At 54.9% G+C, this 13,652-nt stretch overlaps 1 protein-coding gene and 1 long non-coding RNA gene across 3 annotated transcripts in view; one reads left to right on the top strand and one right to left on the bottom strand.

The window, feature by feature from the left end:
* CHST8 (carbohydrate sulfotransferase 8) overlaps positions 1-13,652 on the bottom strand; it is a 116,228-nt gene that overhangs the window by 27,197 nt on the left and 75,379 nt on the right. The gene's annotated exons all lie outside the window — the stretch shown is intronic.
* LOC141567459 (uncharacterized) lies at positions 4,741-12,573 on the top strand. Its single transcript, XR_012490100.1, has 3 exons — positions 4,741-5,962; positions 6,100-6,227; positions 11,776-12,573. It is a non-coding gene; the product is annotated as an uncharacterized LOC141567459 (long non-coding RNA).

The following is a 13,652-nucleotide window of genomic DNA, read 5'->3' on the forward strand; positions in this document are numbered from 1 at the left end:
AGAGAGAGAGAGAGAGAGAGAGAGAGAATGCACTAGAACAGACCCTCTGGCTGCCTGTGGGCTGGGGAGTCAGGAGGAGGGAGGCACTTGGCTGGGGGCAGGCATGTCTCATCTTATATCCTTGTTCTCACACTGCCAGGGGCACACTTGACGCCTCTCCCTATCAGTCTGTGAATTCTCTTCTCTTCTCCAGCTCAATTGCTTGCTCTGTGTGTGAGGCATTTGAAGCCTGTCTGGATGTGCCCCTTTGCTCCCCGCTGAGAAGCAAGGTTGGCCAGGGTGGTAGGAGGCTGTGTGCCAGCGGGGGAGGGGGCCTAGAGCTGTCCCCACCCTCTCTTCCATCTTTTCCCAGCCAGTCTGTTTCTAGGGGTTGTCTTTAGTCTCTGCCAACAGCTGGGATTTTCTGATCAAAAGCCAGGCCTGGCACTGCTGCCTGCCAGTAAGCACAAGCCTTTAAAAGCTGCTCCTTGTCCCCTGGGCCGGGAACTTCTCTGCCTGATGTTTGCTATGGCCTTTGGCCCTGCTTGGGCCACGCTGTGGAGGACCCTCAGACAGAGACCCTGCTCAACCTCTGCTCAGCTTCATGCAGGGGTTGGGAGATGTTTCAGGAACCAGCTGGGAAGGATTCATGGTTGTCAGTGAGACCTCACCATACAGGGTCTTCACCTGCTCCCCCTGCCCCCAGGCAGGGAAGGTACTCAAGGTAAGTCCAGTTTCTGGGGTGTTGTGCTGGTCGTGGTGGCAAGAGGCAGGAGAGAGCCAGCCTGGGGCAGCTCTGGGAGCAAGACGGTGGGTCGCCACGCTCAACAGACTCTGCTGCTGCTGCCCCTCCTGGCTTGGGCACTGGGTGAGTGCCGTCCCTCCTTCCTCTCCCCTCACTGAGCTCCTGCAGTTGGGGTGACAATGGAAGGGCATGCTTCTAGAAGTTACGAGCCTGGGGTCTGGCCTGGCTAGCCAACCCCCCATCCCTTCATCTCCACCCCACCTGTGTCAGGGGCAGCGCCCCCGTGTCATGCTATGTGGGTCCCTGTCACTGTTTACGCATAGAGAAATGAGCCTTGACATGGAGGACCCACGAGGTCAGCCACTGAAGTCTCTGCCACAGGCTGCAGGTGTGGAGCAGAGGCCCAGGAAACGGTGCTCCTAGAGGTCATGTGTGACACACACAGGTAGTTTCGGCTCTTACCTTCCATGTTTTGGAGCTGAAGCTAGAGCCAGCGATAATTTATCTATTCTACTCCGTCTTGTGCTGAGGCTTTTGGATGGTGTACAAGAAACAACGGCATGGATTAAAAGTGAGACTGACAGAGGAGGGGAAAACAAGTAAGGAGATATGGACGGATCCAGACGTAAGGCTGAAAGTTGATTTCACGCTGGCGGATTCACTTGGGAATGGGCTGTGGTATAATAAAGTATGTAACTGGTCCTGGGCCTCAGGTTCCTGGTGCAGAGCTTTAAAACCCTAGGAATTTCCTGAGTGATTAGTGTTATGCTAATGAGGTAACGCTGGTTGGCCCCAAGACAGCTTCAGGCCGTGGGCTGGTCACCAGAAAACTCACCCACCTGACGGGAGGGGTGGAACTTTCAGGACCTGACCAAGGGAGGGCACCTGGCGATTGACTTCCATCTCGTGCTCAATGATTAATTGATAGGCCTACGTACTGAAATCTCCGTAGAGATTCTGGACACCGAGACTCAGGGGAGCTCCTGGTTGAAAACGTTGACGTGCCAGGAGTGTGAGGTGCCCTGACTCCATGGAGAAAGGACCTGGAAGCTCTGCATTCAAGACCCTCCCAGACTTTGCCCTATGTGTATCCTTTATAATAAAACTATAATTGTAAATATGGCACTTTCTTGGGTTCTGTGAGTCTTTCCAGTGAATTATCAAACTTAAAGAGGTCATGGGATCCCCCTAAATTTGTAGCTCGTTGAACATCAGTGCAGCTGGCCTGGGGACCCCACTTGGGGCTGGTGTCTGCAGTAAGCTCAGTCTTGTGGAGGATTCTGCCGCTCACTGTGGGGGCGACACGCACTCCAGGTATTAGTGTCAGAACGGTATTGTAGTGTACCCCAGCCAGGGGAGAAACAGAACGTGGGCTCATACACGAGGCGTGAGCTTCCCAACAGCCAATGCCGAGCAAGGATTCTTGGTCTGAGGGTCAGACAAGAGGATGTCCTGTGTGATGGGCCACTGTGCTTGATCTCATCCTTAAAGGGCAATCACGAGCCTCAGGGGGCTCTTTTTCAGACGCTCAAAAGAAAGAGGCAGCATCACAATGGAGCACATCCAGCTCTCAGCTGAACTCACAGAGCCACCTTCCGTGTGGTGGCAGAACTGGTGGGGTAAAAGTGGAGGCTCAGCTGTCCCAGTATGTGGGCAAGGGACCCCCTACCCTTGCACGCTAATGTCTGCCATGTGATGGAGGTGCTGAGATGGCCCTCCTGCTTCCCTGAGGCGTGAGCTGCTTCAGGTGGAAACGGGGTCTTAGGCAACCCACAAGGAGAGCAGCGCAACCTCACACCTCTCCTGTGCCCAGGCTCTTCTTGGGCAAACCAGAGACTGGGGCTGGCCCCTCCCACCCGGGGCCTGGAGCTCAAGGGAAAGACTTGAACCTTGTCTCCAATCATTATTCACATATGGACCCACAAAGACACATCCAGTGAACTGGTATGTGGAGGGGGGATGGCAGTATATGCCAGACACGGGGAGGTGAGGTGGGCAATGGTGTGTCCAAAGGAAAAAGACCACATGTCTGCCCAGACCACATGTCATACCCAGCAAGCTCCCCATATTATCTCATTTAATTCTCATGATGTCCTCTGAGGAAGTCTCTATTATTGACTTTATACCACCTTATGGACAGGGAAACTAATCTCAGGGAAGTGAAGTGTGTCCCAAAATGTCTCCCTCCTTATCCTTGCCCCACCCTACCTGTTTCTCCACAGCGGCCAGAGTGATACTTTTACATAGTAAATCCGAACATGTCATCTCCCCATGAAAGCACCTCAATCACATCCCACCAGGAGCACACAGCCTCCAAGATGGCGCCAGTGGCCCCACTGTCTGGTAACTTGCCCTTGCAATTCCCTCTCCATGAATGTGGGCAGGACCTAGAGACAGGCATCTCACACACACACACACACACACACACACACACACACACACACACACACCACGTGGTGGGATGTCACTTTTGAGAGTAAGTCACAAAGACAGAAACTTCTGTTTTGTTCGCCCTCTCTCACTTACTTGCTCTGAAAGAAGCCAGCTTCTTGGTTGTGAGCTTTCCTATGGAGAGGCCCACACAGCAAGGAACCCAGGGAGTTCTCTGGCCAACAGCCTGAGAGGAACGAATCCTGCCAACAGCTGTCTGGCTGAGCTTGAAACAGTTCCGCCCTCAGTCGAATGTTCAAATGACGGCGGCCTGTTTCCCTCTGGGCTTCTGCTGGATTTCCCACTAAATTCCACGGGCAACTGAGACCTGGAGCTTTTGGCATGCCCAAATGGCAGGGTGTTCTGGTACAAAACGGGGGTGGGCCCGTCCTCCCTCCGTTCCACCCCTGCGAGATGCCAGCAGAGCAGCTCCCCGTGCCAGAATGCTTTGTCAGCGTTTGGTGAGATGCTCTTCTTGTCTGCCCCTCCGACAGGACCCAGACATGGTCCACAGAGGGCAGGGTCAGACGCTGGAGTAGAGCAGCTGACACCATGGGTGTCTGAGCTTGCCTCCATCCTGAGGCCCAAGGCTCCTTCACCGGGCAAGACTGCCTTATGGTGTATTCTCTCCCTGGAGGCGAGAGCAGGTCCTCTTGACCTCAGCTCACAGTCTCCCAGCGAGCTGGAAGGGGTGGGGTCTGCCTCTCTTCCTCCATCCCCTACTCGCTGGGCTACCCCACACCTCTCTTCCCAGTGGGCTATGAGCCTCAGAGGGCAGGTGCATGTCTGGGTACCCACAGCCAGCTCAGAGATGGCAAGGGGAGGCTGGGAGGCTTCTCAAACCAAACCCAAATATCAGGGGACATGCTAGGCGCTCTCGCCCAGGACTGCATGAGGCCATGGGGCATGGGGATGTGAGGTTCAGCCCAAATATGCCCTTCTTTGCCTGGCACCAATTGGCACTCCATCCTCCCCACCCCTTCTTTGGACCTGAAGGACATCCTTTGGTGAGGGAGGTGCCATGTAGTCCTGAAAGAAAGCCAGGAGGAGATGCAGCCATTACCCAGAAAGCCAACGGGCACCCCCCTGCCCCAGGAGCACCCTAACAGCAGCATCTACATGCAACCAAATCGAGGACGTGGATGCCACCCTTCGCCCAGGTCTGAGCCTGCAGAGAATTATACACTAGATGGGAATGTGTTCATTATCCCGAATTTGTCCAGGAAATCATGGATTGGACTGAATTTACCTGAAAGGGTATCTAAGGAGTCTGAGACAGGTGGGCTGGAGGTCTGGAACAAATAATTAAAATCTATTCTGGAGATACGGCTCCGCCTGTTAGGCCCGAATCTGTGTGGACTGCCATGGGGGCTGAGGTGCACGATGGAGCCCCCGGGCTCTGCTCACAGCAACCCCACATTGCTGCTGGGCTGCCACAGCCCTGGCCCTGGCCCTGTGGGGAAAGCACCAGCTGAAGGGCATCCATCCATGCCCCCCCCCCACAGGTGGTATAGCCTGGCTGGGTTTGGGGCTCAACAAGGCAGTGCGGCCCAGGGCAGAGGGACTCGGGAAGGGAAGGCACACAGGTTTGTGGAAACAGCACACAGACGCTGGCCTGGAAGGGAAGCCACCAGCCCGCTGCACAGGGAGGCTTCCCTAGGGAGCAGCTTCACTTGGCACCTGGTCACGGTAATTACTGCTGAACTTTAAAACCTAATGCAGCAAAACTGCAAATATTTAACATGTGTTCTTTCTCCCCAGGGAGCATGGAGGAGACGGGAGCAAATGGACAGATTCACAACATGAACTCCTGAGTCTGCTCACAAAATGGGCTAATAAGGAAGCCAGCCACAAGGAGAGGCACAACCCTTGGCGAGCAGCAGCCCCCAACCCCCAGAACGGCTGGCCACGGCGACTGGCCTGCTGCAGACGCTCAGCTCCCCCGGGCCCACTCAGAACTACGTGGCACCCACTTATACAGACACGCATGGGTGGGAATGCACATGCCTACAGGCCTACAGCAACCTGAGTGCACACACAACATACTCAGGCGCAGGGCCCTTGGGCCCCACACGGGGGGGACTCCGGTGGTGCTCAGAGCTGCCATGGGAGCCTGGCTCAGCCTCCTGGGTTAGCAGGAGGTTGTGGTCTGGCCCTGCTTTTCCATCCCAAGCTATACCAATGGAGGACTTCCAGGAGGGGATGCCCGTGGTACCAGGTTTTTCCCTGGCAGGAACACAGGCTCAGCAAGGAAACACATGATTCTGAAGACAGAGAGGTAGTATGAGAGGCTTGTGATTTGTGGGGTCCATCTGAGGAGCCAGACACATGGCTTCCAAGGGCCTCTGAGTAATTCTGGATGAAGTACATTGTCCTGGCACCTACATGTGCTGGGAGGGGACTTGTCAGGTCAGGAGCAATCAGGGAGTGTGGCCAGGCTGGGCTGATGGTGTGGGTTGGAAGCAGAGGCACTGAGGCCAGGCAGCTGAGAGAGCCCCGAATGTCAGCCTGCTGTCACATTTTCCTCCCACTCCCCTTGCTCACACCTCTCGGCCCACATCTTCCTCTCCGCTTGCCAGGGAAGCTCCCTCCTCTGTGGCAGTGGGATGGAGAAGCAAACTCAGACCTGCCCTTGCCAAGCACTGTTGCCAAGAGGCATACACTTGGTGGTTCTCTCTGCTCCCGGGAAATGACACAGCTCCGTCTTCTCTCCCACCTAGAAGGGAGCTCTCGAGGCCTCAGCCTCACCACTACCCCCGGCTGAGTCCTCACACTTACGTGGCCCAATGCCAGCACCAGTGTGACCTGGTACGTGCTTACCTCTGTCCCCTACCTCCCCACCTTGCACTCCCGCGTGCTGCCTGGCCATCTCTAGAGCTCAGTGGCCCCAGGGCCCCCTCTCCAGTTCCATGAAAGCCTCAGAACTGGGTTAACTTCGTTCCTAGCCAACCTTCCAGGTCCAGGACGGGAAGGAGAGGAAGGACGCAGGGAGCCCCCACCTCAGCGAGCAATGACCATGATGCCCAATCCTGGCTGCCTCTCTCTGGGCTCATGGGGACAGGACCACCTGCAGGTGAGAGCCCTGAATGGCCCCATTCTCAGTGTCCCGGGTGGGCAAGTCCAGCTGAGCCCAGGCCACTCTGACCTAAACCTCCCAAAGCATCTATCATGACTGGATGAGGGAACACAAAGGGACAGGGAATGCCGGGGCCAGAAATGAGGGGTCACCTGCAGCTGAATGCCTCAGCCTGGTCCTCCTAGCTCCCCTCACATCTGAACCCCTCCCATCCTCACGCCTCTCTCCTGAGACTCCTGGGGTCCCAGGTGGGAGGGAGAAATCCTATCTCCCACTCGTGTAGCCTTTGGAACAGATGAAGAAGAGTCACCCGTTTCTACTAACGAGGAAACCAAGGCTCTTTCAGGCGATCAGAGCTGTCAGGAGAAGAGCATGTTTGGCCTCCAAGACCCCATGCAGGGCCCAGTAGGGAACCCAGGCTGGCATGGTGACCAAAGAGATGTGGCAGTTGGTTTTTAATTTTCACCTTGCACAAATTTCATTACCAGGAATTTCAGGTTTGAAGGAGTAGGACGAGGCTCAACTCTCAGAGTGAGGGTCTGGAAGGAGCCCCGACAGCAGTGAGTGGAATAGCTCAGGTGTAGGATGCCTGGGGAGTGCCCTGGGGCTGTGTGCGAGGGTCAGCCTGGAGTGAAAGGAGATGCCCTTCCAGGCCCAGGACCTCCTAGCCCTGATCAAGTCTCTGACACGCAGAGCCACAGACATGGAGACCCAGTGTGTTCCCTCAGTCACACACACAGCCACACAGCTCCTATTGCACCCACACAGTGTGACACCCCTGCACATACAGACTCATGGCTCTCAAGACAATATCTGCCTCCCTACACACACGTACACGTGCATGGCTGAGTTCAATGGCTGCCTGGAGCTCTGGGCAATCACTACCTGCCCCCTCTCCCTACCACCTGCAGGGTCCCTCCTCCGGGGATCTGCCTTGAAGCAGCTACAGGCTGGCCCTGCTCCAGCCTGGCCCTTAGTTGGGGTCTAACCAGATGTGCTCTCTTCCTCTGGGCGCCATGGAACAGCTGCCGAGAGGAGGGGCTGCTGGGGATGGCCCCTTATCCGTCTTCCCCAACCCCCCACCTCCCCACCCAGAAGTGAGCCTCTCAGTGCAGCCTGGCTCGTGAGCCCTTGGGCTGGCCTGCCATGCCTGCCATCTGCAGCAGGACCTCCTGGCTGACTCTTTCCTCACCTGGGGGTTCCCAGGTTGGGGAGACAGGGAAGGAGACAGGGGCGGGGGGTGGGGACTCTCTGGTGGGGGGCAGGCTCAGGAGGGGCAGGCCCGGGCCTGGCCTCTACCCCCTTCCAGGGCTGTCCCTAGCAGATGGGGCCCTCCCAGGGGCATTGTCTGGGCTTGCTCCTACACACGGTGGGGGAGGGGCGTCCTCCTGGCTGCAGGAACACATTTTAAGATGCTTTTAATTATTCATGGGGACTTGGAAGAGCTGCCTGCCTGCCCCCCGAGCAACCCTGCAGCCATACTTTGCAGAAGGCTGCTTGCAGCTCCTCTGGTTGTGCCCCAGAGGGGCCATGTGTGTCCTCATCTAGGATGAGAGAATCACTGGGGAAGGCAAGGCCCCCTCACACTGTACCTGACCTCGGGAGTGAGGGCCTGGCCCAGCACCTCCCCTTCTTCTGAGAGGCTCCACAGGGCTAGGGGCCCCAAGCCCAGGGCGCAGAGACCACCTGCGGGCCAGGGTCTATCAGGAAGGGTATTGAGCAACAGTGGAGGAGACTGGACAGGGCCTGGCCAGGGAGTCTGGGGTAGGGTTTGGGTTTCAGGGGCAGGACGCAGCTCAGGGCCTGGGTGGCTGGTAACCAGTGGAGCCAGGTCAAGGGCACATGGCTGGAGGCCAAGGTCATTGAAAGCCTGAAGCAAGAGCAGCCGGCCTCACCCAGGGCCTACATAGTGGCTGTTGTGAGCCCCATGTGGGGCTGGGGGCACCGAGGAGGCAGGCCCAGCACCCTTTGGGATGTACCTCTTAGCACCAGGACGTGAGACCTATGTCAGGTAGCAAAGTGTCCATAGACTGCTTCTGCCCACTGATCTTCCCATTCCCATTCGCCAGCACCTGCTTTCCCCTCCCCATTCTTAGCCCCTGTGCTTTGATGAGATGACACCACACACATGTGAGGGGCATGTGATTCAGCTGGACCAACTAGCATAGTCCAGTCCCTTGCCTTAGGAATTGGCTCAAGGAGGGTGAGGTGACAAAACTAAGGTGATCATGGAGGCCTGGAGGTGCCAGGACCACCCATAGGGGAAAGGCTGCCTGGAAGGGAAGCCCATAAGGAGAAAGTAGAGGTGAGGAATGGAGAAGCTGAGTTCTGATGACACTGAGGCAGCAGCTGAATTTAGCCTGACCTGATGCCATCCCTTTCAATTGAAACGTTTCTGTCAGCCCAGAATCCTTCTCCTAGGAAGGGGACAATGGGTGAACACAAGGCTACCACTTCTCCCTTCCAGGTACTGGCCAAGGGGGAGTGACAGTGAGATGGCCCAGGGTAGGGCATCCTGAAGACAGCCCTCTCCTGGAAAGAACTCAGGAATACCCCAGGGGGTTGTAGCCTCTGGCATGTATAGCAGAACCCCAATGACAAACAGGCACCCAGCACACACACTTGCATAGACACACACAAGAGGTACATGTTCACAAACTCATGTGCTCCTATATCCATGGGCACGCACATGGACAGATACATGCATGGACGTGCACAGAGTCTTGCACACACAAGCAGACATGCACATTCTCAAATCCAGTCCTAGACACACACTTGCAGAGCAGCCCTCAGGCATTCATCCTCCAGGTATGCTCACACACGTAGATCTGCTCACACTCATGGCACGCATGTTCTCAGGAGCCCAGGGCATGTACAGCTTCCCACTACACTGCATACTCATGTGTGTTGGGAGCCCCCGCGGCCTGCAGGGAATGGGGGCAGAGTCTGATACTGCCGCCTAGTCTCCAGCAGGCCTCGGAGCACAGCCCGCGGATGTTTGGAAGGGTGAACACCAGGTGAAAATGATTAGCTGTCACTCAGCACTTGATTGATGCAGCTTGTTCTTGGCAAAGGGCTGACATGTTATTGATCCATTTAGTGTACTCATAGCAGCACCCCCCTGTGCCTGGACAAGCTAAAGAACATAAGAAGCAGGGGAGGGAAGGGCCATGTCGCTGGGTGAGGAACGAGGCCTGCTGCCAGGCCACTCCAGGCCTACAGCCCTTGCTGGGCCAGCAGTTATGCCTGGGGCAGTGGGGGTGAGAGGTGGGGTGGGGGACCACTGTTTCTCCTCAGAAACCTCTTCGAGGCTTTTGTTCTTAGTCGTGAATGCCCAGACCAGGTTGGAGAGGGGAAGGGGTGTAACCAGAGAACAGGGAGGACAGAGGGAAACCTGATGATAAGACCACAGGAACACTGGGTGTAAGAGCTGGAAAAAAAAACAAAAAACCCAAAACAGCATTTGGGCCCTTTACTTGGAGATGTGAAGAGTTTTCTGTTTCCTGACAGAGTTTAGTCCACAGCAGGGGTTATGGCTTTAGTCTACCAATAAACCTTGACTGAATTCCCTCTCACTTCCTTCTTATAGGATATTTACCTACCCATTCATTGTCTGTCTGTTTGTCCATCCACCCACCCACTGACCCACCCACTCATCCATCCATCTGTCCGTGCACCCACCCATATATCCATCCATCCACCCATCCTACCATCCACCCAACCATTCGTCCACCCACCCACCGATCGGTCCATCCATCCATCCATCCATCCATCCATCCATCCATCCATCCATCCATCCATCCATCCAACCGTCTTCCCCTCGCTTCTTTCCTTCCTTCCACTCAACAGACATTTATTAAGTATCTAGCATGTGCTTGGTCCTGACATCCATTATGCTTATGGGAAGTGGGGAGGTAGCTGGCGGTAAACAGAGATAGGAACAGATCTGGGTCCTGTCCTGGGAGATGCCCAGTGTCAGAGGACCCAGAAGGACAGAGGAGGACAGGGCAGATACAAGTACGCAGTGAGCTGGCTCATGGCGCCCTCTGCTGGTAGCAAAATAAATGCACACCTCTAAAGCCAACACTGGCTCTAGAGACCTTGGAATTGGGCTTCCTGGGGTGGTTATGGAGCTCCCAGAAAAGGTCCTCAGAGACCATCAACCTTCCTGTTAGGCTCTATCACCTCCCACAAAGGTTTCATTCATGGATATGGGGAGTTTGGGTTTCCTGTTGCTACAGACCAGGCATATCTGGGACAAATGGCCTTGAATTTGGAGATGGCTACAGGTGCACGCCAAGGACAGGTAGAACATCTTAGGTCAGACCAAGCTTTGGTCACCCTGGTTTGGGCCAGGTCTGACCATGCTTCCTCCCTGCGTTTAGGTTGGGCCAGAGCCCAGTGCTGGCCACCTCTGCTTTCGGCAACAGTAGGCATGGTCGTCCTTCATGGGGACTCCCCAACTCCTGGCCCCAGCTCCCAGGCTAGGCTGGCCTCTGTACGGAGACAGGAACCCAGGAGCGACATTTAGGATAGGCGAGCAGTGTCTTGCTCCTGGAAGCTCCTGCACTGCACACCAGCTCCCTGCTTCCCGCGTCCCTTCTGGCTTTGGAGTAAAGAAGTTACCCAGCTCTCATCAGTGTTGGGTGCTGCAGTCACTGCAGAAGCCCCAGAGGGTTAAAGCGGGGAAAAGAGCTTCCCCCTCTGCAGTGAGGAGATGCTAGATTTGGCAGAGACGCTTCAGCTGGGTGTGATTTTGGCTGGTGAACAGGGGCCAATGGGATAGAGTGGTGTGTGTGTGTGTGTGTGTGTGTGTGTGTGTACCAGAGGGCCTAGACAGTCCCTCTTTAATGTACCAGGAACTGTGGGTCCTGCTCCGTCCTCTGACGGGCAGTTTCTCTAGTCAGGAAGGCGTCGCTGGAAGTTCTGTGGCTCAGAGGGATAAACTCCCAGCTTGGGCAGGAGGGAGCCGTGGAGGCCCGCGCAGAAAGCAAACAGTGTGGAAGCCCTCGCAATAGGGAAGCTGGAGCCAAGTGTCTCCTTTGTGGTTCTCCACCTTCTTATCTTTTTATCCCGCAGCTGACACGTTGAGTGTGCAGACACAGCAGGGTACTGTCACGACACAGACTAGCTAGAGAATTGTTTCAGGAAAGGGTCACACACCGTGTAAAGCCTGGCCTTGCTGTGAGCAGTTCGGGTCCCACTACACAAGTTTCTTTACTTCTTGTAAGTCAAAATAAATTGCTCCAGGCCCCGTTCTGCTGAAGGGAGGGTCAGGCTCAGCTGTGTACGGCCCCCTCCCCCTATCTAGGGTCATGCCAAAAAAAAAAAAAAAACAACCCAAGCAGTCTGGGGTATCTGGGAAGGGACCTCTGCCTTTGGTGTCCCCCACAGTCATGCCACCTCCCTGGGCCTGTCACCCACTATCCAGGGAACCCCAAACACCTCTCTCTTCCTAGCCTTGGGCAGCTCCCATTCCTCTCAGTTTTGGACATTGACCCTGCCTCACCTCTTTCAAAGACATTCCCTCTGTCCTTTTCCCTAGAACAATTCCTCAATGAGCTCAAGATTTCCAAAACAGAAGCCAAAAGTGAGAGGTGCAGCCTCAGATACAAACCCGCCCCCCACCAGGACACAGAGAGACCTGTGAAGAAAAAAATTCAACTAGGACTAAACACAGATTATCAGCACCGATCGTCTTGCCACAGCTGTACAGCCCCTTTCTGCCTGCCCTGAAGTCCCTCCCCGCCAAGATACCAGGTCCTCCCTCAGGCCTGGTCTCCCCACAGTCTCCCCTTAGGCCCCGGGGAGAAGCAAGACCCAGAGCTGCTCTGATCCTGCTTCTCCAGTCTCAGGCACCCCCATCCGACCCACACCCAGTGACAGAAGGTATTTGCCTTATATCAAGGGAAGTGTAAATTGTTTTTAAAAACATGTTAGCAGCTTCAGCAACACTTTGGAAAACACGTATTATTTTGGAGGTGTCAGACACCCACCTTGTATCTGGCTCTAGAGTGTCCCACCCATGACACAACCAGCGGAAGAAGGGGTTGGCAGGCAAGGCAGGTTCTAGCCTGGGGCCTGCTGCCATGCAGAGCAAAACCTGGGAGCCTCCTTCCCTCTCTGCGTAGCATCAGGAATTCAGGACTCAAAGGGCAGGCCCATGGCCCCACCTGTAGCCTCCATCTCACCTCTCCCCTCCTACCAGGTCCAACGGGGTCTGAGTCTGCTTCTCTGTGGGCTGCGGCTTTTCCCTCTCCTTGGACACATTGGACGGAACACATACAATCTCATCTTCCTCCCAAGATCCCTGTGTAATTACAGCAAGGGGATAAAACAGAGTCCCCGGAGGGGGGACAGCAGCAGGTGACAGATTCCCACAAGTTTTGGGGAGTTGGAAAGTGATGGAGGGTGGTAACAGATACCCCAGGTGAAGGACACCTATAGTTGAACATGCGTGTGGAGGCTGAGGTGCAGCGGACTCCAGCCTGGGAGGAGAGCGGGGCAGCACGGAAATAAAAGGATGAACTGACAGCCTTCAGAGGGACGGGTAGAACCCCAGGCATCCTACCCAACCTGCACACACCAGGGGCCCCCCCTCAGGCCGGTGATTGCAAGGCTCTCTGTTATGGGCTGAGTCATGTCCTCCCAAAATTCATGTTGAAGTCCTAACCCAGGACTTTAGAATGTGACTGAAGGTAGGGTTTTTAAAGAAGTAATAAAGTTATAAAGGGTTGTTAGGGTGGGCCCTAATCCAATTTAACTGGTGTCCTTATACGAAGAGGAAATTCAGATACAGACACAGAGGAAAGACCAATGGAAGACACAGGAGAAGAAGGCCATCTACTAGCCAAGGAGAGAGGCCTCAGAAGGAATGATTCCTACTAACACCTTGATCTTGGACCTCTTGCCTCCAGGACCATGAGAGAACAAATTTCCATTGTTTAAGTCCCCCAGTCTAGGATAGTTTGTGGCAGTCCTAGCAAACTAACACACTCTTCCTTGGAACTTTCCAGCAATATACTGACTCCTCACTGCACACGGTGAATGAGGTCCTGTTCCCCATTTACATAAATCAGTGTTTGGTGTCCCACTCTCTACTACGAATGAATAACTAAAGGTCACCAGGCATCTGAGGACAGCCTCCCACACAAGAGAGATGAAAAGAAACAAACAGAAAAAGACCCCAGAGGAAACAAAAATAATTCATGCACTAGCCCAAGCCTGCGATCAGCTTAAACATAAATCAGTAGGGAGCTGGTAAAACAAACCAATGGTACATCTTTACAATGAATAAAATAAAGCTGCTGAAAGCGTTTCACCCCTTTTATAATCTAGATGTGTCAGTGTGGAAAGAAGTCCACCATGCAGTGTCAGGGAAAAGAAACGTATTACAGTCTGAGGAGTGTAATTGCATTCATG

The sequence above is a fragment of the Rhinolophus sinicus genome, linkage group LG11 (assembly GCF_036562045.2).
Source record: "Rhinolophus sinicus isolate RSC01 linkage group LG11, ASM3656204v1, whole genome shotgun sequence".
Taxonomy (NCBI): Eukaryota; Metazoa; Chordata; class Mammalia; order Chiroptera; family Rhinolophidae; genus Rhinolophus; species Rhinolophus sinicus.